We start from the raw sequence: 26,355 nt of genomic DNA on the forward strand, positions 1-26,355 counted from the left end.
CTGTCACTATAACACACACACAGCTAGCTATCTGCCACTATAGCACACACACACACATACAGCTATCTGTCACTATAGCACACACACAGCTATCTGTCACTATTACACACAAACACACACAGGTATCTGTCACTATAACACACACACAGCTAGCTATCTGCCACTATAGCACACACACACACACACACACACATACAGCTATCTGTCACTATAGCACACACACACACAGCTATCTGTCACTATTACACACAAACACACACAGGTATCTGTCACTATAACACACACACTCATCTATTTGTCACTATAGCACACACACACACACACACACACAGCTATCTGTCACTATTACACACACAGGTATCTGTCACTATAACACACACACAGCTAGCTATCTGCCACTATAGCACACACACACACAATTATCTGTCACTATAGCACACACACACACACACACACAGCTATCTGCCACTATTACACACAAACACACAGGTATCTGTCACTATAACACACACACAGCTAGCTATCAGCCACTATAGCACACATAGCTATCCTTCACGTAGACACTCAGCTAAAATGTTTCTTTCATGATTCAGATATAGCATACAATTTTAAACAACTTTCCAGCTAATTTCTCTTATCAAATTTGCTCCAATCTCTTGCTATTCATTGTTGAAGGAGCAGCAATGCACTACTGGGAGCTAGCTGATCATATCAGGTGAGCCAATAAGTGACAAGAGGCATATATATGCAGCCACTAATTAGCAGCTAGCTCACAGAAGTTCACTGCTGCTCCTAAACATACCTAGGTATGATTGTCAGCAAAGGATACCAAGAGAACAATGTAAATTGGATAACAGAAATTAATTTAAAAAGTTTTTTAGCTATGTATTCTCTGTCTGAATCATATTTTAAAGTTTTGAGTTCCCTGTCCCTTTATTAACCCCTACCATTTTTACATACTGCAGTTTTTAAAAGTTTTTCCTTTTTGCTGTTACTTTTGTGTTGTAATTCCAAACATCCCAATGCTGTATTGCTGAAGTCATTAAAGGGACAATGATTTTTAAAAAAAAGTTGCAGAAACAAAAACATTATTAAAGGACCGCTAAACACAGTAAATGCATAATAAAGAGACAACGCAAACACACTTCGTTTGAATTTGAAATGAGTAATAGATTATTTTTTTTTCTGACAAATTTTAAAGTTAGTTCTATTTTCCCTCCCACTGAATCATGTGACAGCCATCAGCCAATCACAAAATGCATACACTATATTCTGTGAATTCTTGCACAGAATATATATTCAATAGGAGCTGGTGTCTCAGACACTGTGCATATAAATAGATTGTGCACATTTATATAATGGAAGTGAATTGGAAAGCTGTTTAAAATTGTGTGCTCTATCTGAATCATAAAAGTTTATTTTTTACTTGACTGTCCCTTTAACAGAAAACCAAAATACCCCCAGAAATAGAAAACTCTTTATTTCACTTGCAAATGTATCATAGTAACGCCCCCTGTAATAATCTGGTCTGCCAATCATAATGCAATAACTTTTTACTTTCAGCTTGTAAAACGCACAGTACCTGACGTGTGCAAAAAGCTGAGGTTGATCGCAGTTAATGCACGAGCAGGAGCCATGAAAAAGTGCTCTACTCGTAATCTAGTCCTATGTGAGGTATATGCTCATAATTAATTCTGCATCAGATGTAGGGGCATATGTATCAAGCTCCGAATGGAGCTTGATGCCCCGTGTTTCTGGCGAGCCTGCAGGCTCGCCAGAAACAGCAGTTATGAGCAGGCGGACACACAACGCACAACGCAGGGGGCGGCGTTGCACCAGCAGCTCTTGTGAGCTGCTGGTGCAATGCTGAATACGGCGTATTGCTCGCCGTATTCAGCGAGGTCTGACGGACCTGATCCGCAGTGTCGGATCAGGTTCACAGCCTCAAATCAGATCCATTTCCCTTTAGTGGGTTAAACCCTACTACATACAGGTACATAAACCATTGACAAAGTGGATCAGAAGTGTGGCCCCTACAAGTAAGGCCTCCGGAGCCCGGTTAAACCACCTAAGATCTTTGAGCCCTTATACATTTTTGTGCAATTTTTTTTAAAATAACTTTTATGAGATGGTGTTATGACTGTACTTTGTAATGTATTGTTTATGTGTTTTGTGACACTTTTTTGTTTTGCAAAACAGTCAACCAGAGCTCTGTGGACACGGTAATCATTCTAGCATAAATCGCGATTGTGCTTGTGCATTCGTGTTTACTTTCAACTTGTAATACGAGCGCTAGACCCGACGCGTGCAATAAACCTCTTTATTTCTATATGGGTTTAGGGTGGTATTCTGCACCCCCCTATTGTTCAGCAGCTGCTGCTGGGCGACGTATCAAATACTATGTTTATGTTTCTTTAGGACTGTGAAGTCTAACCTTATCGAAATTATTATTATCAGACCCTGCAGCTTTTCAGTCGCTCACCTTTAAATAGTTTCTTATACAATAAAGCTTCCTTATGACTTTTCTGGTTTCTACCATGCACTGTTTCTCTGCCTTTAATATGTCTGCAAAAACAAAGCTTCTACATAGTGGATGAGGATGAAAGAAAATAGAAGTCTATTAAGTCCAAACTTCACAGACATTATATGATCTCTGGCATCAAAATACTTGTCTACTGAACTAATAGTGATGAAATATGGTAGCAGAGTTGCCATATCTATTTTTATATCCAAAAAAATATCTATTTTTTTTTTTTTTTGACCAGGTGTCTTTTTCTTTATTTATATTTCCATAGCATAGATAACATCATATTTTAAGCTTTCATTGCACCTCGCAGGGTGCTTTGTAGATTCCATGTATAATTCAAAACAGAGCAAGACATATTCATAATCAAAAAATAAACATACATTTAAGATTTTTGCTCTTTTATCAATATGCAGTGCACATCGTATCTCACATAGTTCCTTATTTATACTATTAGATATATTTCACCAATAAAACACAAACAAACAAACAAATAAAAAAGGGGGGGTGCCCTAGTCTCTGGGGAATTCGTTTCGTTCTAATGCTGTTTCTAAAAATACCGACCCCTTAAAGGGGGAAATCACTTGAATTAGCATTTTTCTTGCATACGAGAGGATCAAGCTTTTCCATTTACTGAAAAAACTTTTAATTTTAGTTTCGTTATCTACCGCAATATCAAATTGCTCCAATATTAATTGATTGTTTACTTTCTGTATAAGCTGAGCTAACATCAGCACTTTTTTAGATTTCCAGTATTTTAATATTAAAGTCCGGCCGTTAAGTATGACCACGTTTATAAACCTTCTATTTGTTAGGTTCTTATACTCCTCCAACAGAAAAAAACATGGTTATCCTGGATTTTTAAAGGATTTTGTGTTATTTTACTCAGCCAGAATTCAATTTTACTCCAATATTTCCTAATTTTGGGGCAATTCCACAAGCAATGATAAAGATCGGCAGCCGCGTAACTGCACTTATCGCATTCATTGTCGCTGTTAACCCACTTTGATTTCAAATATGGTGTAATATAAGCCAATCACTGGTTCTATTCCTGCCCAGCCTGTTTCTATTAAAGTTTCTTTTATAATTTCATCAAATAGATGCCGTATCTTAAGATATGCAAAAAAATCTTTGTCTATCAGATTCAAATCTTTTTTTAGTTCCGCAAAGACCGTACATCTATATTGATCTTTCTCCTTCAACTGTTGAATATAGATCAGGCCCTGTTGATTCCATCGCACAAACTTTTTAGAGTTAAGCGCTGGTATAAATTTAGGATTTCCAATGATTGGTAGATGTTTAGAAAAGGATACATTTAATTTCATGATTTTTAGGATTTTTTGCCATGCCTTTATTACGTTACTCAATACAGGCATATATTTGATCATCAAAGGCATTTCTTTCCCTGTGCAATGAGGTAAGGTTTTTAATGAGTAAGGTTTTTACTGATTTTCTAATCTAGGTGAAGTGTAATACTCATTGTTATTTATCCATTCTAGGGCTATTATCCCTAAACAGACAGTATTATAGAGTTCAATATCCGGTAATGACAGGCTTCCATCGGGTCTTAAAAAAAGAGAGTTTTTTAAAAGCAATTGCTTTCCTTTTCTGTCCCCATATAAATTGTAGACATCATTTTTTAAATTCTGCTAGATCCCTATTTTTTATAAAAAAGGTACATTTTGCATCATATACAGAAGTTTTGGGAAAATCATAATTTTTATCAAATTTATCTTATCAATAAGGGACAGCTGAAATTTAGATCAATTTAATAGACCCCTATATATTTTATCAAACAGTTGAGGGTAGTTCATTTCATACCACTTATTGGGATTTTTAGATTTTTTAGTACAATACCAAGATATTTAAAACTTGTATGTACTTCTTTAAAATAAGTATTTTTCATACTATTTCTTGTTTTATACAGCTATAGAATTTCTGATTTGTCCTAACCATATTCCCTCTAAGTCCTTCCTCAGAGCAATTGCTAACGGTTCTATAGCTAAATTAAATAAATATGGGGATAATGGACAGCCTTGTCTAGACCCTTTTTGGAGCTCAAAATTAGGGGTAGGAATCTCATTCACTAGAATAGCTACTGACGAATTTGTGTATATAAGGTTTATGAAGTTGCTAATATTTCCCTGTAGCCCAAATTTAGATAAGGTCGTGAATAGATGGTCCCACGTTACCAAATCAAATGCCTTTTCTGCATCGACTGCTATTACAGCTAGGTCAGTATTTTTTTTATAGTTCTTTTCCTGGAGTTTAACCCAGTAATAATTAATAATTAGCTGTAATCTCCTTACATTAAAAGTTACATTTCTCTTTTTCATAAACCCGACCTGATCTTTATGAATTAACAAATCCAAAATATTTTTTATTCTTTGTGCAATAATAGTAGTAAGTATTTTGTAGTCACTATTCAGAAGTGAAATGGGTCTATATGTGTTTATATCTGTCGGATCTTTATCTTTTTTTAATATTAGCATTATTTATGAGTCATTAAAGTATCGTGACTGCATATTATTTTTTATATAGTATTTGTTAAATAAATGTTGTATGGTTGGGACAATTTCTTCAGTGAGAATTTTGTATAGTTCAATAGGTAACTAATCTGGACCTGAAGCCTTATCTAACGCTGAGGACTTTATAGCTTGAATGACTTCTTTCTGTGTTATCTCTGCGTTTATGGTAATTAACTGTTCTAAAGAGATCTTAGGGAGTTGGATTTTTGCCCAAAAATCCAGCTTTGCATGTAATTTAATTTCCCCTTTTGAGTACATTTTTTTTTAAAAATTGTGCTACGTAGTGTATTATTTCCTGTACATTGGTACAGCTTTTAATATTAAGGGTTTCAATAACATGTCTTTTTCTTTTAATTCTTACAAGATTTGCCAACGATTTTCCAGCTTTTCCCCCATGTCTAAAAAAAAGGGTCTAATCCATCAACTCTTCCTGTACCCTTCTTTGTGTTAAAACACGTCTCTTTCCTTTTTGCTCTCCATATATTTCTCCCAAAGCTTTTTGTTTGTAGAATCACTTATAAATTAATTATAGGAGTTTCGAGGGCACTGAGCTAATACTAGATCTTTAGCTTGCATTCTACGTTTATTTTGCTCTAGGTAGGCTTTAATTTCGCCTCTGACTACTGCCTTGAATGTCTCCCAAAATAATTTGTTGTTCTCTATATGGGCATATTTGAATTCAGAAAACTCTCTCCACTTTAGTTTTAGCCAATTTTTTAATAAATTATTTGCATAAAGATATTTTGGGAAATAAAAACTCCCAATATTGTTAATGTTCAGTTTCTTAATATTCGGTTTCAAAGTCAGTACAGCATGATCTAAGAATATTATTTAATTTATTCATGCAGTCATCTCTAAGCTAGTAACCCTTTCTGAGATCAGGAAGGCATCTACTCTAGACATCATTTTATATGTATACAATGAACACGTATCTGCTCTATTATCTGGGTTTTGGAGTCTCCAAATGTGATGCATTTTCAGTGCTTCACAATTTTTTTTAAGAGTTTGGCTTCCTGCTTACTGTTTTTATTTAGGGAAGGCTTTAATCTGTCCAGGGCTGGACGCATAACCATATTAAAATCTCCTCCAATGATTAGGTTGTTTGAGCAATACTGAGTCAATTTTACTTGTAAATTATCCCAGAAAGGTTTATCTAACTTGTTGGGCCCATAAACATTACATAATACTAATTGAACTCCCTCTACTTCCAGTTGTACTGTAATATATCTCTCCTCTTTATCTAAGTCTAATTGTAAAATTTTATAACTCAAATTTTTATTAAAAAGAATTGCAACTCCTTTTTTTCTATTAGTGCATGGTGTTGCTATCGCTTCTTAATTTATCTAATTCTCTTTCTTTCAGATCGGTCTCCTGAACTAAGGCAATATCGGGTTTAATTTGTTTAAGGTGCTTCAAATTTTTTTTCCTCTTCTGGGGTGAAGTAATTCCACCTACATTCCAGGATACTAACTGTAAGCTATCTTTCATTATAAGTAACTAAAATCAATTTGTCTACACTCCACGTTAAATAGAGACTAGGGCAACACAAAACAGAACAAATTAAAACATGGCCAAACAAAAACAAAATAAAAAACAAAACCAAACATTTCTTATATCTAAACCAAGACTTGTCGGTAATTCAACTGAAACAAATTTTAAGTGATCTTGGAATTCTATAGACTCTGGGATGCCGATAATTCTAACATTATTTCGGCGTGAGCGGTCCTTAATTTCAGCCGATAATATTCTAAGATCTCTGCGAATTTGGTCAAATTGTGGCATCATCAATTCTGACATTTGTTTAACTATATCTTGAGTTACTATGTTTTGCATTATAGTATTTGAAGTAGGGGGGGCAGATTCATTTAGGTTATCATTGCTACTCCTAAGCTTTATATCTTTAGTCTTTGACGCCATAGCAGGTGATTTGGTTTTATTCTGAGTGATAAATTTATCCATAAATGACAAACTAGTATATGTGAAAAGAGTGCACGGTAATATAACCGCAAACAGTGTTAACAAAACCAAAAAGAAAAAAAAAATTGGATTTTTTTTTTATTGCTATTTGTTATACCCCGCTTGGGGCTAGTGAATCTTTAAGTGAAAAACATCTTCATATGTTATTTTGTGTAGATTACTTAGTGTAAGTGTTTAAGTGTTAAAGCTAGACATCCTTGGCATCCGTAGGAATATATAGTTTTAGGGTAGTATTTCTTAATATTTTCTGGTTCCTTCTATCTGATGGCGTAAGCTCTTGTTAACTCATTACTTCAGCAAATTGCAACGAATAACAAAATCCAATCCCTACGTATCCATGTCTACTATACCCACCCCTATCTGTTTAATGAATTTAGTTCCAATATCAATTTTTACTGGTGCACATGTCTAATCTGTTCAAGCCATCATTCAATTTATCACCAACTTTAAATAGTTCCAGCTCACTAATCACACAACATAAATCCTTCACTTATCAAAGTATGCAAACAAATCAAATAGCAAGCATATATTTTCTCCCAAAAAAAAAAAAAAAAAAAAAAAGGGAGGAAGGCAAAACAAAACAAAAAACAGACTCTTCTATATATGCAGACTTATTTACCATACAATAGCCTCCTGTTGTAGGAAAAAGTCTCTTATTCTTTATGTTGTGTTTTTGGACACAGTCTGTTGTAGAGAACCTCCTTAAACTTGATAGCAATTTAAAGCTTTCGCAGAGCGACTTTCCCCCTCCTCTTACAGCTAATGTCTTTTGCACCGGAAGAAAGAAACCCCTCTTTTTTTTCCAACAGAAAACACAAGGAAAGAGGGCAAATTCCTAGGTAAGCCCTCAGCAGACAATGTACTTTACCAGGTATCGCTTGTGGTCCGTTCAGCTTGTCCTGCAATCTCTGGTTGCAGACTTGTTAGAAATTATGTCAGAATTTCAAATAGAGACCACGACTTGTATTGTTTCTACAGGGACATAATGCAGGTTTCCTAATGTTATCTGTTGTTGTCTGCAGGAGACAAAAATTGTGGGCTCTAGCTGGTGCAAAGCCGGCTATCAGCTTACGTGCTTCAATTAGGATTCCCGTGGTCCAGCCTTTCTTCTGCACTTGTGTCGCTCCCTCGTGCCAAGTGCACCTCGTACCTCCAGCCTGTCAAAGCCCTTTGATATAGCACACACAGTCCACAGTTGTTTTTTCTAAACTTTTTCTTGCAGCACTTGTGTGGGGTCGGGGCTGTGGTTTTTGCTCAGGTGCTCCTCTCTGCACCTTTGGTCCCTTAGCTGTCGTCACTAGGGAGTTCCCACGGGCCCGCAGTCACACCGGACTTCTTTGATGCCCAGGCCTTACAGGGCTCCTTCGTTACCCCTCTCCCAAGATAGCTGTCCTCAGTATATGGGCTCCAGAGCCAAGTTTCACTATCTGAGAGTTATGGGGGTGTAGTTGTCGGTTTTGGCTGTAGCCGATGCTAACAGGCACACCTTCGATAACGGTTTACTTCCAACCCAGATCACGGGTCCAGATGCGTCCTAGCGCATGGACTGGGAACTTGAGCAGTATGTAACGCTCGCCAAGCCGCTCTCAAACCAGGAGCATGTATTCCGGACCTCCTCAAGGAATTGCTTGGGCGTGTGGTAGTAGTTTGTGCTCTATCACTCTCAGAGCAGTCCTACGGCCAGCCGACTCGTAGCGCCTCCCCTTCCGGTCATCAAAAAAGCTGAAGTTGATCGCAGTTAACACACGAGCGGGAGCGATGAAAAAGCTCTCCTCGTAATCTAGTCCTATGTCAGGTATATGCTCATGATTATTTCTGCATCAGATGTAGCCTCAAATCAGATCCATTTCCCTTTAGTGGGTTAAGACCTACTACATACAGGTACATAAACCATTGACAAAGTGGATCAGAAGTGTGGCCCCTACAAGTAAGGTCTCCAAAACCCTATTAAACCAGCTTAACACCCTTTTTTTTCTAACACCTGAGATCTCATATCTTTGAGCCCTTATACATTTTTGTGCAATATGTTTTTTTAAATAATTTTTATGAGCTGGTGTTATGACTGTACTTTGTAATGTATTTTTGATGTCTTTTGTGACACTTTTTTTGTTTTGCAAAACAGTCAACCAGAGCTCTGTGGACACGGTAATCATTCTAGCATAAATCGCGATTGTGCTCGTGCATTCGTGTTTACTTTCAACTTGTAATACGAGCGCTAGACCTGACGCGTGCAAACACATGCAATAAACCTCTTTATTTCTATATGGGTTTAGGGTGGTATTCTGCACCCCCCTATTGTTCAGCAGCTGCTGCTGGGCGTATCAAATACTATGTTTATGTTTCTTTAGGACTGTGAAGTCTAACCTTATCGACATTATTATTATCAGACCCTGCAGCTTTTCAGTTGCTCATCTTTAAATAGTTTCTTATACAATAAAGCTTCCTTATGGCTTTTCTGGTTTCTACCATGCACTGTTTCTCTGCCTTTAATATGTCTGCAAAAACAAAGCTTCTACGTAGTGGATGAGGATGAAAGAAAATATAAACTTCACAGACATTATATGATCTCTGGCATCAAAATACTTGTCTACTGAACTAATAGTGATGAAATATGGTAGCAAGTGCAAAAAAAGAGTTGCCATATCTATTTTTGTAGCCAATTTTTTTTTATATCTAAGCCTTTTTTAAAGTTCTACACTGAATATGCTGTCTCTAACTACCCTGCAAACAGTTCCACTGCTTCACTGAAGGTGAAATATCCTTTCCTCTAGCCTTAAAGGGACACTGAACCCATTTTTTTCTTTCTTTCATGATTCAGATAGAGCATGACATTTTAATCAACTTTCTAATTTACTCCTATTATCAATTTTTCTTCGTTCTCTTGCTATCTTTATTTTAAAAGCAGGAATGTAAATCTTAGCAGCCAGCCCATTTTAGGTTCAGCACCATGGATAGCGCTTGCTTATTGGAGGCTTACATTTACCCACCAATAAGCAAGCATAACCCAGGTTCTCAACCAAAAATGGTGCGGCTCCTATGTATCACATTCCTGCTTTTTTAAATAAAGATAGCAAGAGAACAAAAAAAAATTGACAATAGGAGTAAATTAGAAAGTTGCTTAAAATTGCATGCTCTATCTGAATCATGAAAGAAAAAAAATTAGGTTTAGTGTCCCTTTAAGTAATGATACATTCTATTTCCTCAAGGGTATAAACATTGATTTATTCTATATGGCTAACCTTGCAACTCAGCTTTAAACATATCCTTTCCCCTTTTAACACTATATCCATCTTTTAAACGTTTTCTAATTCTACACTGTTCTGTTTAAGAAATGGTACCCAATACTGTACCCTGTATTCAAGATGAAGTTTGGGCTAGGGATTTATATAGTAGCAAAATTATACTGTCTGCCTTGTGTTTGTGCTTTTACACATAATTTATTTGCGTTTCTAGCTGCTGTCTGGTATTGTGCACTGCCTAGGGAAGTATTTTTGGCTGGTATTGTGCATAGGGTATTCGGAATTGGGAATGGGCAGAACATTTTCTATAGCATTATGTCTTTTTCACACTTATGTTCTTCAAATGGAATCAGTGACCCCTGTGGCGGAACTACCTTAAGTGCAGCAGTTGCATTTGTACCAGGACCCATATCCCGGGAGGGGGGGGGGGCATAGCAGCCAGTCTATACCTTGGCATGGGCATCTATCTATCTATCTATCTATCTATCTATCTATCTATCTATCTATCTGTCTGTCTATCTATCTATCCATCTCTCCATCTCTTCATCCATTTATCTATCTATTTGTCTGTCTATCTATCTATCTATCCATCATCTATCTATCTATCTATCTATCTATCTATCTATTTGTCTGTCATTCTGTCTATCTGTCTATCTCTATCTATCTATCTATCTATCTATCTATCTATCTATCTATCTATCTATCTATCTATCTATCTATCAATCATCTAGCTATTATCTATCCATCTATCATCTATCTATCTATCTATCTATCTATCTATCTATCTATCTATCCTTCCATCTATCTATCTATCTATCTATCCTTCCATCTATCTATCTATCTATCTATCTATCTATCTATCTATCTATCTATCTGTCTGTCTGTCTGTCTGTCTGTCTGTCTGTCTGTCTGTCTATCTATCTATCCATCTCTCCATCTCTTCATCCATTTATCTATCTATTTGTCTGTCTATCTATCTATCTATCTATCTATCTATCTATCTATCTATCTATTTGTCTGTCGTTCTATCTATCTGTCTATCTATCTATCTATCTATCTATTTGTTTGTCTATCTCTTTCTATCTATTTATCTATTTATGTATTGTCAAATTTATTAAATACAGCAGCATGTATATTATTACTGTTGCTTACACTGAGTTACTGTTAGGGACCCCAAAAAAGTTGCACCAGGGCCCACTTTTAAGTAGGTCAGCTACTGCCTTGGTTGTCTATTGTAGGTGCAGAAATATTTCATTCGTCCGTGGCTGCAAGAAATATAAAGCAAATAAGGTTAGAGGAGGGGCAGTAGCTTTACCAGTGCCTAGGGCAGCACAGAAACTAAATATACCACTTTCACTGCCTTCTAATTTTGTCTATAAAAACCCTAAAGCATTCAGCATCCAACATTTATTTTATTGCCTGTGGCCAATTAAGAACAAATATAAATATGCTCCTACACTGATCAAGCAATTACTGTATAGCATGTTGCAGGGTCAACGTTTAAAATCCTGCAGGATTTGTTCCAGTCTTTCTGTACAGCATAGAATAATCAAAGTGCATTACAAAGATTTTTTAATATATATATTGATTTCAATAATAAAAGGGATATGAAACCTAAAAATTTTCTTTCATGATTTTGATAGAGCATAGAATTTTAACCCCTTAATGACCAAGGACGTACGCCACACGTCCTCAAAAAAAAGACAGTTAATGACCGAGGACGTGTGGTGTACGTCCTTGGTCTGGAAAGCAGCTGGAAGCGATCCTGCTCGCTTCCAGCTGCTTTCCGGTTATTGCAGTGATGCCTCGATATCGAGGCATCCTGCAATAACCCCCCATGGCCATCCGATGCAGAGAGAGCCACTCTGTGGCCCTCTCTGCACCGGACATCGGTGGCCGGTATCGTTGGTGGGTGGGAGCAAGCCTGGGAGGCGGGTGGGCGGCCATCGAAGTGCCGAGTAGAGGGAAGGGGGGCGGGATCGGGGGCGGGTCAGTCGGGAGCGCGCACGGGAGCACGCGCGTGCACGGGGGCGGCGGGCGGGCGCGTGCACGGGGCGGGAGCGGGAGGGAACCGCTACACTGCAGAAAAATAAAGCTGTAAAGCAACAAAAAAAAAGTTTTTCAAGTTTTAAATTAACAGCTAAGGGATCTGGAAGGGGTGGGGGGTTGGTCTTGGGGGGGGAAGCTACACTACAGAAAAGAGAATTTTTTTTTAAAAAAAGGCAAATTTTTTACTAAACTGGGTACTGGCAGACAGCTGCCAGTACCCAAGATGGCGCCCATTAAGGCAGAGGGGGAGGGTTAGAGAGCTGTTTAGTGGGGGATCAGTGAGGTTGGGGGCTAAGGGGGGATCCTACACAGCAGCATATGTAAATATGCTAAAAAAACACACAAAAAAAGCCCAAATATAGCTTTTATTTTAGTACTGGCAGAGTTTCTGCCAGTACTTAAGATGGCGGGGACAATTGTGGGGTGGGGGAGGGAAGTGAGCTGTTTGGGAGGGATCAGGGGGTCTCATGTTTCAGGTGGGAGGCTGAGCGCTACACTAAAGCTAAAATTAACCTTGCAAGCTCCCTACAAGCTACATAATTAACCCCTTCACTGCTAGCCATAATACACGTGTGAAATGCAGCAGCATTTGGCGGCCTTCTAATTACCAAAAAGCAACGCCAAAGCCATATATGTCTGCTATTTCTGAACAAAGGGGATCCCAGAGAAGCATTTACAACCATTTGTGCCATAATTGCACAAGCTGTTTGTAAATGATTTCAGTGAGAAACTTAAAATTGTGAAAAATTTAACGTTTTTTTTCATTTGATCGCATTTGGCGGTGAAATGGTGGCATGAAATATACCAAAATTGGCCTAGATCAATACTTGGGGTTGTCTACTACACTACACTAAAGCTAAAATTATACCTAAAAGCTCCCTACATGCTCCATAATTAACCCCTTCACTGCTGGGCATAATACACGTGTAGTGCGCAGTGGCATTTAGCAGCCTTCTAATTACTAAAAAGCAACGCCAAAGCCATATATGTCTGCTATTTCTGAACAAAGGGGATCCCAGAGAAGAATTTACAACCATTTAAGCCATAATTGCACAAGCTGTTTGTAAATAATTTCAGTGAGAAACCAAAAGTTTGTGAAAAAATTAGTAAAAAAGTGAACGATTTTTTGTATTTAATCGCATTTGGCGGTGAAATGGTGGCATGAAATATACCAAAATGGGCCTAGATGAATACTTTGGGATGTCTACTAAAAAAAAATATATACAAGTCAATGGATATTCAGAGATTCCTGAAAGATATCAGTGTTCTAATGTAATTAGCGCTAATTTTGAAAAATAATGGTTTGGAAATAGCAAAGTGCTACTTGTATTTATGGCCCTATAACTTACAAAAAAAGCAAAGCACATGTAAACATTGGGTATTTCTAAACTCAGGACAAAATTTAGAAACTATTTAGCATGGTTGTTTTTTGGTGGTTGTAGATGTGTAACAGATTTTGGGGGTCAAAGTTAGAAAAAGTGTGTTTTTTTCAATTTTTTCCTCGTATTTTATAATTTTTTTTATAGTAAATTATAAGATATGATGACAATTATGGTATATTTAGAAAGTCCATTTAATGGCGAGAAAAACGGTATATAATATGTGTGGGTACAGTAAATGAGTAAGAGGAAAATTACAGCTAAACACAAACACCGCAGAAATGTAAAAATAGCCTTGGTCCCAAACGGACAGAAAATGGAAAAGTGCTGTGGTCATTAAGGGGTTAAGCAACGTTCCAATTTACTTATATTATCTAATTTGTTTCTTTCTCTTGGCATCCTTTATTGAAGGAGCAGCAATGCACTGCTGGGAGCTAGTTGAAAACATTGGTAAACCAATGACAAGATTCCTATATGTGCACCCACCAATCAGCAGCTAGCTCCTGAGCCTACTTAGGTATCCTTTACACAAAGATTCCAACAGAACAAATCAAATTCGGCAATAGAAGTAAATTGGAATGTTGTTTAAAAATGTATGGTCTATCTGAAACATGAAAGAACATCTTTGTGTTTCATATCCCTTTAATTCCCAGGAATCAACAATGTGCATACATGCATTTCCTGTTTGCTTTAATATAATTTTAAACAGCTAGAACACTATTTTGAAAGCAAAATATTGAGGTTAGACATATGCATGTAGGAAACCACTGTCTCTGATTCAGCTACATTTGTATAATATTATTCCTTCGTTAACGAAAATGTGTTGATCTGTTATTTGCTAGAAGTAATGTCTTCAGCAGAGGGCTATCTAGACAGACAAATAAAAGGAAGTGTATAATTTGTTATTCAGCATTCCTTGGAATGCTAAAAATGGCTGCAGCATTAGGCTTATTTCGGCACCCGATTGAGCCAAATGCTACAGATTTTCGGCATTCATTTCAATAACAAATTCTGAATAATGGAATTATGCGCATCCATAGTAGCTAGTGCTACCGATACAAGCCAGCAGCAGAAGAGATATTTTTTTTTTCTCTCTTTCTAAATTCTTCTTCTCCCCCTTCTCTCGCCTATCTCTTTCTGACAACATTCTATCTCTCTGAGCATTAAGTGAAAGAAAACTGACAGGCTGGGTCTTTTACCAAATTGTTGAGTCATCACTCATTGGGGTCATGATTGGAAGAGAACAAACGTGAAACTTACATACTTATTGGCTGAGACAGAAATCAGTCAACTGACAATGACATTGCTTAATCGTAATTGGAAAGTGTAAATGTGAATCCTTTCCCGCCTAGAAACAAATCACCAAATTTTTGTTGTTTTTGCATTCATTTGTGACTTTGGTGATTTGATAAAGGGACAGTTTGTTCATCATATATCTGTCTGAGCAACAAATAATGTAAATTCATTATTTTTAACATTTGTACAACATTTGAGTTTAATGTCTCTTTAAATTTGTACAATATGTGGCCTTTGGAAAATCCAGACAGAGCACATTAAAGGATTACTTTCCGTTATAATTTTTAAGCTAAACAACTAACACATTAAAGTTAATAAACATTAATTAAAACCTACTGACCTATATTTTCTCCAAAACGAAGTTTCATAACGTTCTAAAAGTTATATCTTTTATTCGCCGATGATGTCACGTTATCCTGCCCACTATTTTCAGCACTGCATGTTCAAAATACTTAAACCAATAACTTTGTGTTTAAAGCGCCATTTTGAAACCTAGGTATTGTAAACGGATTGGTACAGAGCAAAGGATACCCACGGAGTGGGTTTGGAAAACAATTAAATTTGCAGACAAGATTTCTGATATACGGTAGAGATATGTTAATGAAATGCTATTGATAAAAAGCGTATTTGGGGTAGTTAGTTAGTAACAGGCATAGAAAATATTTACTTACAGTGGCCCTTTAACTAAATAGCTTTTATCTATATTCATACTTACTTCCTCATAGAATAGTTTGTCAGGATCAATTTATCATAAAAAAGTCTGAATATAATTCTTTAAAATCCCTTCCCTTTATTTTATGTCTAGACAGGTGCATTTGGCGGTTAACGAAGCTGGTGAATGCACATATCTATTTATGTCAGACTTACTGGTCTGTGACTCCATGAAAATGTTTTAGTTCCTTACTTAAACACTGGAATCACATCAGTTTTCACTAGTCCTGTTGTTGCTATCAGTAGGGTTACCATTTTTACTGGAAAAAAATACCGGCTGTAATCATTAGCACAAATTTGCATAACATATGTTTACAGCATAAATCAGGAACTAAAGCCGATAGGAGTAATTTTAAATGATCAATTGTTTATAATTAGATTGCAACACACTTAGAAGAAGTTTGACCATGATAGCATCTTTATTTCTATATTTAATCTTTATTTCAATTTTGACTTGAACCTTAAGAATAAGGTCATGTCACTAAAATACCGTCTAGCTGTCAGTAAAGTACTGTTACTTATACAGTTCAGATGTGCTTCCATGCTAACTGTTTTTTTTAAAACTTTATTGAAATTTATATATTGCAAAAAGACACGTTTGGGGTTTCCATATTGCCATTTAACAAAAAAGTATAAAAAATACATATTACAGGTCTCTTATATTCGAGCTTGGTTTCCAGCTGTTTATTGAAAAGCCCCTTGACATATTTTTTTTTTAAGAGGTAATGTAGCAAAATTGAAAGAATCTAGTAAAAAACAGAGTGCAACTGATCTAAGTGTAGCATAAAAATGTAACAGAATTTATTAAAAGATACAAGTATTAAACTCACGAACAAGACCTCAAACATGTGAGGTATGGAAAAGCATAAACAATCCCTCCACGTAATTCAATGCCTCTGACCTGTACTTCAAATACACCAGCCGTTGTGTTACTTGCCCTTTTGGGGATTCACAAGGTGAAAAAAACTTGTGCACACCACTGCCACCACCTGCACGTGGTTGGCTGCCCATGGGCAGGGGGCGGGCTATCACATGAGCACACATGTGCAATGATAAATGCAGACAGTGGATTGCTGCCCGCCAGAGGCGATGCCCCTGGCGGGCAGACAGGGATGAGGATGTACGCCCCCGTATGCCAGTAGTATGATAAATCGAGCCCAATGTATGCAGGTTCCAATCCTTGTCCAGGCTCACCCAGTGCTGCAAAAATATATTAACCCCCCCCCCCACACAAAACATGTTGCACAGAAGAATCATCCTATATAACATTTCACAAAATCTATTTTTACACTCACCGAAGTCTTTCATTTATTGTGATTTCTGTAATGATTTATTAGTTTAGAGAAGCATATATCTATGAGCCTCAACAACAAAACAAAATGGAGGCTAATGTTCACTGTCAGGTAATCAGAATTACTATGGTGATCATTTGAAACCTATAAGGACATAAAACTTCTTATTTGAATCATGGTACCTCACTCTCAAATATGGGCTCTTATAATATATTTCTAGGGGAAACGGGGTTATAAAGGTCTCTTAAAAATTGCCAGAACCTTCAACATTGAACCTTTTCTGTCAGTTGATGACAATCAGCTGTCAATGTGACCACCACAGCTGCTCTTAAGTAAGGGGTCTAAAGATTGTCTATGTATTGTTGTGAGGGCATCATAGGGTAAACATGCCCTCAATATTCATATGCCTATGATAAATTTGATAACAGGAGTGGATTTTTTTGTAATTGTACGCTCTATGCAAATCATGCTATTTTAAGTTTTACTTACAAGCTACAGTACTTAAAGGAAGTCTTCTTTACACTTTTTCAATTGAGAATTTGACATCTCGTGCACAAATCCAGTGTTGAAACCTGGAACCATGACAGGTGCTGATTGGTGCATACGTACAATACACTTATGGAACTTATATCTTGTCTCTTGGGGATTGCTGAGCTACTTGGGGGTGGGGAAATGTCAGGTACATTATGCAGGTTGCATGAACTGACATACTCCAGCTCAGGTAACATCTATAATAGGGCAAGGATAATATTTCTGATCAGTAAACTCACTCACAGAACATTTTTCACAACCCCCATTATTATAATATATTTCAAAACAAACCCCTTGTCAGACAGAATATATATATATTGTTTTAATACCACACAAGTGAAGGAATTATTTATTAGCAAAAATAAGTAAATTCAACTTTTTTAGCGATTGCTTATCACTAACTGTTAGACTCATTGTTTAACTTAATGTACCTTGTATGTGGTCTTCTCCCCTGTATGTGGCAATTAGCAATGCCCATGCATTTGAAGAGGTACACAATTAGCTATGTGCCTACCTCATACACACTCATACATAAACACATACACACTCATACATAAACACAAACACACTCATACATAAACACTTATGCTCATACATAAACACATACACACTCATATAAACACATACACACATACATAAACACATACACACTCATACATAAACACAAACACACATACATAAACAATTATACTCATACATAAACACATACACACTTATATATAAACACATACACACATACATAAACACATACACACATATAAATAAACACATAAACACTCATACATAAACACTTATGCTCATACATAAACACATACACACATACATAAACACATACACACTCATACGTAAACACAAACACACTCATACATAAAAACTTATGCTCATACATAAACACATACACACTCATATATAAACACATACACACATACATAAACACATATACACTCATACATAAACACATACACTCATACACATACACTCATACATACACACATACACTCATACATAAACACATACACACATACATAAACACATACACTCATACATACACACATTCACTCATACATACATACACACATACAGTCATACATAAACACATACATTCAAACATTAACATATAAACACACACATACACGCATACATTCTCACACTCATAAACACACACACACACTCATACATAAACACATTCACCCATATACTCACTCATACACACTCACAACATAAATACACACACACTCATATACACACACACACACACACACTTATAAACACACACACCCTCATACATACATACACACTCATACACACTCATAAACACACACACATAAAAAACACACTCAACATACACAAACTCATACATACACACATTCACTCATATACTCACTCATACACACTCACACCATAAATACACACACCCTCATACATACACACACACACACTCTTTCATACATACACACACACTCACTCATAAACACACATACATGCATACATACACACACACACACTAATAAACACACACACACACACACTCATACATACACACACACACACACACACACTCATACATACACACACACACACTTATACACACTCATACATATACACATTCACTCATATACTCCCTCATGCACACAAATACACACTCAAAACACACACACACAGACTCATACATACACACACACACACACACACACACACACACACACACACTCATACATATACACATTCACTCATATAGAATAAGGATGGCTAACATAGAATAAGCTATAGCTACGTCCTGTTCATGGACAAATACATTAACCCAAGAAGCTCACCCTCCAATATGCCCCCTAAAGCAAGGGACAAGAAGGGGAGCAGCAGGAATCTGGACTCCAGTATAGTCTCCCCACTGGATAAAAGCGCCTCCATCCCCGCCCCCATTAATCTGGTAGAATTCGCAGCCGAAGTGACCAAAATACTTACACCTCAATTTGATATGATCAAACAGGAGATCAGAAGTGAGATATCAAACCTCACGTTAGAGGTTAGACAGTTCTCCTCAAGATTAGATGAAATTGAGAATCGGGTCTCAGACCTGGAGGACAGACTTAATGTAACTGACCCCATAATAGACACTCATAGCAAAATCATCTCGTCCTTGCAAGCTAAGATTGAAGACCTTGAAGACCGATCAAGACGTAACAATCTTAAAGTGATCGGTCTGCCTGAGTCCCCCGAATTTCAAGACTTAATGAATTTTGCCACCACTACATTACCCCAGGCTTTACAGATCCCGATTCCTGCTGCTCCCTTTTTGATTGAAAGAGTACACAGGATAGGTCAAAGGAGGGAGCCCACTAAGGCTGCACGACCCAGGCCGGTAATTTTTAAGTTTGTGAACTTCCAAGACAAGCTACTATATCTCAAACACTATAGGAAATGTGGCTCTCTCTCCGTAGGCTCCCATAAACTACTAATGTTTCAAGACTTTTCCTCTGAAACATTAACCAAGAGGAGAGATATGTCCTTTTTTTATGGGAGACTACAGAAAGAAAACTACAATATCAGGTTGATTTATCCCGCAAAGTTAATTGTACAGAAAGATGGTACTACACACACACTCAATAATGTCAGGGAGGCTGAGACCTTCTGTAGGGAAGCAGGGGTACCCTGATTATGTATCGAATTATACTAAGTTCATGTGCTTTGACCTTAGATTATAATCATGTATTTACTAAGAGATATGTTTTTTGTAGATAGGGTTTTTGCAGTACAAATTTTGCCAGTTATAGAAATGGTGTTTTTTCCTAATCCCCTTTTTTTTTTTTTTTTATTTATTTCTTTTTCTCTTTCTCCTTGCGTCCTCTCCCCTCCCCTTCTCGATCCTCCGCCTCTTTTTTTCCTTTCCCCGGACGGCGGTCCCCGCTCACGTCCTGAGGTATGTGGTGTACCCTTCGGAAGGTGGGGGGCGGTAAATTGATTAGTATTAATGGCTCACAACCTTAACCTATTATCTTGGAACGTAGGGGGCATTAATTCGCCAATTAAAAGGAAAGCCATAATAAAATATTTGGGGAAGTTTAATCCTGATGTAGTTCTCTTACAAGAACTACATCTTAATACTATTGAAATCCCCAAACTTAAATCCAAGTGGGTGGGGGAAGTGGTAGCGGCCCCATATACCTCAAGGAAGAAGGGGGTTGCTATCTTGATAAACCAGAAACTAGATTATCAAATAGTTAATAGGGAGTCGGATCCCGAAGGAAGATTTTTAATACTGAAATTGGATGTTAATCATACTAGATATATACTTTGTAATATATATGGACCCAACCAAGTTGACCATACATTTTGGTCAGCTCTTTCGGTAAAATTACATAAATTTATTGGACGGAATTTAATTGTAGCTGGAGATCTTAATCTATTAGCTGACCCCATTCTAGATAGCTCTAATAAAAGAGCATTAAATAGCAGAGGCAGAAAAGTTCGGATATTCCAGAAGCTTTGTTCTCATTTGGGTTTGGTTGATCTATGGCGCATACAGAATCCGGATGATCGTACGTATTCGTGTGTATCCCATGTCCAGCGCTCATTCTCCCGGCTAGACTATTTCCTGACATCAGAAACAATGCTTAGCCGGAACTGGTCTACTGGAATCGAAGACATTGTTATCTCTGACCACGCTGTCATAACACTAAAGCTCAATACTGAACAGAAGCGGCCGGGGGCGAACCATATTTCTTTCCCTAGATATCTATGCAATAACATCCAATTTCAGCAGCATTTACGTTTAAAGTGGGCGGAATACCTTAATAATAATGGTAATTATATAGATAAAATTGAGATATTTTGGGAAGCTTCTAAGGCTGTTATGTGTGGAGAGATTAAATCTTATACACTCTATTGGTCAAAACGCTGCAATCTAGTGGCTAGACAATTAGCCAATCGAGTTAAGAATACCTATAGATCTTATATCAGTAGACATACTAGAGAAAGCTGGGAGGCTTACACCACAGCGAAAACACTCCGAGACACACATATGAAACAGGTTAGTGCCCAGGAAGAAATTAGAATGAAAGCCAGATACGGGGGCTTCACAGGTAGATCGGCGAAGTTCTTAGCAAGGTTAGCTAACTTCTCTCCTAAACGTGCCATCACCGCTATTAAGCTTGGAGACAAGAGATACACGAGGCACGTCGATATTGAAAAAGCGTTCTCCGAATTCTTTCAGACCTTGTATAGCCAAGACTCCCCCAATTTAGATAAGAAAGAGACATTCTGGAGTAAGGTTAAAGTACCACGCTTAGCTACAGAGGCTAGAGACACTATTAACGCTCCCATTACTGAAGAAGAAATTTCATGGGCAATTAAGAACGCGAAACCTAACAAAGCGGCCGGTCCAGACGCTCTCCCTATCGAATATTATAGAATCTTACAGCCTCAGTTGATGGGTATATTACTCAAGCTTTTTAACTTTTATTTCTCTGAGAACACTCGATGTTCTTCTCTTTTTGCCTCTGCAAATATTTCGCTGATTTTGAAAAAGGGCAAGGACCCTGAGCTACCGAGCTCCTTTAGACCTATTTCGGTCCTGAACACTGACTATAAGTTATTAGCAGCTATTATAGCCTCACGATTAAAGCGCTTTATGGGTGAGCTAATACATGAGAATCAATCCGGCTTCATGCCTGGACGCAACCCCGTAAAGAACATGAGGAAACTTCTGATTTTGATCGAGTCTTTCTGGAATAAATATAAATCTACAGAATCTGAGGATAGTATAGATAAGGCTATTCTAACGGTCGATGCCGAGAAGGCCTTTGATAGGGTCAGTTGGGATCATCTCTTCCATGTGCTGGACCGATTTGGGTTCACAGGATCCTTCAACAACTATATACGCTTAATCTATAGTACCCCTTCTTCAGCGGTGATTGTTAACAACATTTCCACACAACGATTTGATCTATATAGAGGCACCAGACAGGGGTGCCCACTTTCACCCTTCCTTTTTAATCTCTGTATAGAACCCTTAGCTATCCGATTACGACAAGAATTGGAGGGGATTCCGTGGGCGGACGAGAAGATAGTGCTTCTCCTATATGCGGACGATCTCTTATTATTTCTATCTGATCTTAAAGTATCTCTGCCTATTTTACAGAGTATTACCCAAGAGTTTGGGGAAATATCTGGATTTAGGATCAATACCTCCAAATCAGAATTAATGTGGATACATAAGAACTCGCCACCACATGTGCAACATCCTTTTCAAGAGGTTTCTCAGATTACATACCTGGGCTTGCATTTATCCAGAAACCCAGAAGAATGGTATAGATCAAATCATAAGATGGTACTGGACTCATGCAAGAAAAAGCTTGAGGAATGGGCTAGGTTACCTATCTCGTTAACTGCTCGGGTGAACCTGATTAAATCAGTTATCTTCCCAAAACTTCTTTATGTACTACAAAATATCCCGTGGTTTTTGCATAAAAAAGATATTACCATATATAATAAAGCCTGCTCCAAGTTTCTATGGAACGGCAAGAGACCACGGATTGCCTCTCTTAAACTTATGAATTCCAAGTCAGCGGCTGGTTTGGCGCTTCCTAATATCCAGATATATAATCTGGTTATTATAGCTAGATTCGCGCTAGATTGGCTAGCTGAGAAGGAGCAGATTACATCTTTTTTTTGGGAGTCTCAGGCGGTAGTTCCCTTCCATTTAAAGGCTCTTCTGCATTGCCCTCTTACGTCTTTGCCTTCCAATATATTCTATCTATGCACCTTTAAGAATGTCATCACGGCCTGGCAAAGACTGTGTACAGAAGTGGGAATCTCCCCTTATGTTTCACAATATGTACCCATAACGGGTAATCCAGAGTTTAGTCCCGGCCTCTATAATCAGATATTCAGACAATGGGAGGCAAAGGGCCTTCAGACCCTGAGTCAAATTCGAGATACAGAAGGGCATCCAGTGGCATTTCAAGAACTTGCGACACGGTATGCGTTGGGGGCGCGAGAGTTCTATGCCTACCTACAAGTTAGGCATTTTCTCAGGGAACTGAGCACAAAACATGGGGACAATTGGACTATGGGGGAATTACAGCCTAGGATTACTATGTACATGGCAGGAATATATGCTATCTCCTCTCTATATTTAATGCTAAATCAGAAAGCATCAAACCTGCAAATTAACGAAATGGTTGCCAGGTGGTCTACGGTATTTCCAGAAATTGACGAGGAGTGCATTGTTGGGAGCTTTAAAATAATCCAACAGAATTGGGTTCCGACAACCTGGAGGGAGTCGCAGATAAAAATAGGATTGCAGAGATACCTTACACCAGCGGTCCTCTCTAAGTGGTACAAAACAAAGGTGCTCTGCCCCAGATGTTCCTCTATAGGATCTGACCTATTTCACTGTTTATGGAGCTGCCCTAAAATATGTCAATATTGGGGAAAAATCACATTTTGGATGACGGCGGTTCTGAAACTGGACCACAAATTTTCCCCAATTGAAATCTTCTTCCTTGTAAAATTCCAGGGTATCACTAAGAACTACAGCCTGATAAACACTATTATATTAACAGCACGTATTCTCATTTTTAAATCATGGAAGGCATCCTCTGCGCCCACTATGGCCCAATTTAAAATGGCTCTATGTAACCAATTCATAACAGAACAGTTTAACGTTCCATACCCACAAGATAAATACTTAGAAGTATTTTTTTAAAAATGGGAACCCTTTGTAAGATCTCTACCTTCATTACAACAACAAAAACTAATCAAACCATTTAGAAATTCTGAATTTGTTCAGATGAATATCTTGGCGGGCCGCTTCCCGGGAAATTGGGTTTCAGATGCGGAGTGAGGTGGTCTGGGGGGGGGAATTGGGGGGAGGGGAGTAGGGAGGACCAGTTTCATTTTTTTTCCTTTTTTCTTTTCTTCTTTTTTCTTCTCTCTTTGTTTTTTTGGGTTTTTTTTTGTTTCGTTGTTTTTTTTTTTGTTTTTTTTTCTCTTTTGTGGTCTGGGTGGATGCGCTGTGTCTTAATAGGGGGGGGGGGGGGGAGATAAGGGGGAAAAACCCTGAGGCAAAGAAAAACTAGCTATTCTATAAAGGTTATCTGGTTACCTTATGCAATTTTTAGGTTTTATTCCCATTTTAGCTGACACAAATATATGTGCCCTAAATAACTTTGATTGATTGAAACGATGTAAGGGCACTCTTTCTTCTTTTGACCTATATGGCTTTTTTTCTTATTTAAATATGTATTTATATATTGTGTATACTCACTGTGACATCTGCTTTTGGTATCCAAGAATGTAATAACCTTCTTTGTCTTTGGTATAAAAAATAATAATAATAAAAAAAAAAAAAACCCACACACACTTATACACACTCATACATATACACATTCACTCATATACTCCCTCATGCACACAAATACACACTCAAAACACACACACACAGACTCATACATACACACACACACACACACACACACACACACTCATACATATACACATTCACTCATATACTCTCTCATACACACAAATACACACTCACAACATAAACACAACACACACTCACGGTACATTATCAAATCTTGTGGTGCACCCCCAGTTTAAGAAGCACTGGGTTAGAACACTCAAGAAATTTTGAATTTCCCATCAGTCGGTGAAACTGAGTTGGCTCCCCAGAATGCATTGCAAATGTAGCAGATTCAGCCTGCTTGCTAGTGAGCTGTGACAGGCTGAGATCATGTGATCAGATAAAAGAGAATTTATAAAGTGCTGTCACATAGCACAGCCACAATTCCCTAAAACAAATAATGAACATTTAACAGTACACTATTTTTGTATAGATTTTTACTGGACAGCTAGTTAGAAAAAAAACAAAACATAAACCTTGCAGGTCAATATCAGACACCTGGCAGCTGACTGGCCTGTGGGTAATGGATGGGCCCTTTTCTTTTGTGTCCCTGGGGTCATTACAGCAGCTGCAATGCCTATTGTATAGACCCTGATATACATGCTACAAGAAGTGTGCAATCAAACCCTTAATACACTAGTCAGCAAATACAACTAAAACAATGACCAAAAACATAAAGAAATGACATTAACAAAAGCCTTTAAACTCAACGTTATTAGTTCATTTAGCTGACATCAAACACAGGGGATAAGGTAAGATAACAAGGCTTTTACATGTTACAGCGGGGGATGCCAGTTTATGGAAACCAAAACTTTACACTTATTTCATTAATATTTAAACAATTAAGATAATTTGAACAAAAAAACATCTGCATATTATTCTCATTCTAATATTTGAATTGAATACATCATTAGGTCTATTTAGTGTTAAATATCCTGTTAATAAATGGTAATTATTACTATATTACCTTAATTTAATTTTATCTATCTATCTATCTATCTATCTATCTATCATCTATCTATCTTTCGCTCTCTATGTCTGTCTGTCTATCTATTTATTTATCTATCTATCTATCTATCTATCTATCTATCTATCTGTCTGTCTGTCTGTCTGTCTGTCTATCTATCTGTCTATCTATCATCTATCTGTCACTATCAATCTATCTATCTTTCTATCTCTCTGTCTCTCTATCTATTATCTATTTATCTATCTATCAATCAATCAATCAATCAATCAATCAATCAATCAATCATTTATCTTACTTTCTAGCAATGTGCCTTATATCAATCCATATATCTATTTTTATACCTTTTATTTTTAAGAAGTGTATTTATACTGTATTTATAAAGTGTATTTTAACTGTAGCAAAAAAGGTTATTTCATTTGAAGAATAAAAAAAATCCCCCCTATTTTTTGGCAATAAA

General features: G+C 37.3%; 1 protein-coding gene across 6 annotated transcripts in view; it reads left to right on the forward strand.

The window, feature by feature from the left end:
- Window positions 1-26,355, forward strand: part of GPSM3 (G protein signaling modulator 3) — a 114,707-nt gene that overhangs the window by 24,212 nt on the left and 64,140 nt on the right. For 2 of the 6 annotated variants that reach the window (XM_053722008.1, XM_053722010.1), the window contains exon 2: window positions 6,415-6,524. The exons of 3 other annotated variants lie outside the window; for them this stretch is intronic. The gene's annotated coding sequence lies outside the window, so the exon portion shown is untranslated. The remainder of the gene's footprint in view (window positions 1-6,414; window positions 6,525-26,355) is intronic. One more of the 6 variants, XM_053722012.1, reaches the window with a different exon arrangement.

This window comes from Bombina bombina, chromosome 7 (genome assembly GCF_027579735.1).
Source record: "Bombina bombina isolate aBomBom1 chromosome 7, aBomBom1.pri, whole genome shotgun sequence".
Lineage (NCBI taxonomy): Eukaryota > Metazoa > Chordata > Amphibia > Anura > Bombinatoridae > Bombina > Bombina bombina.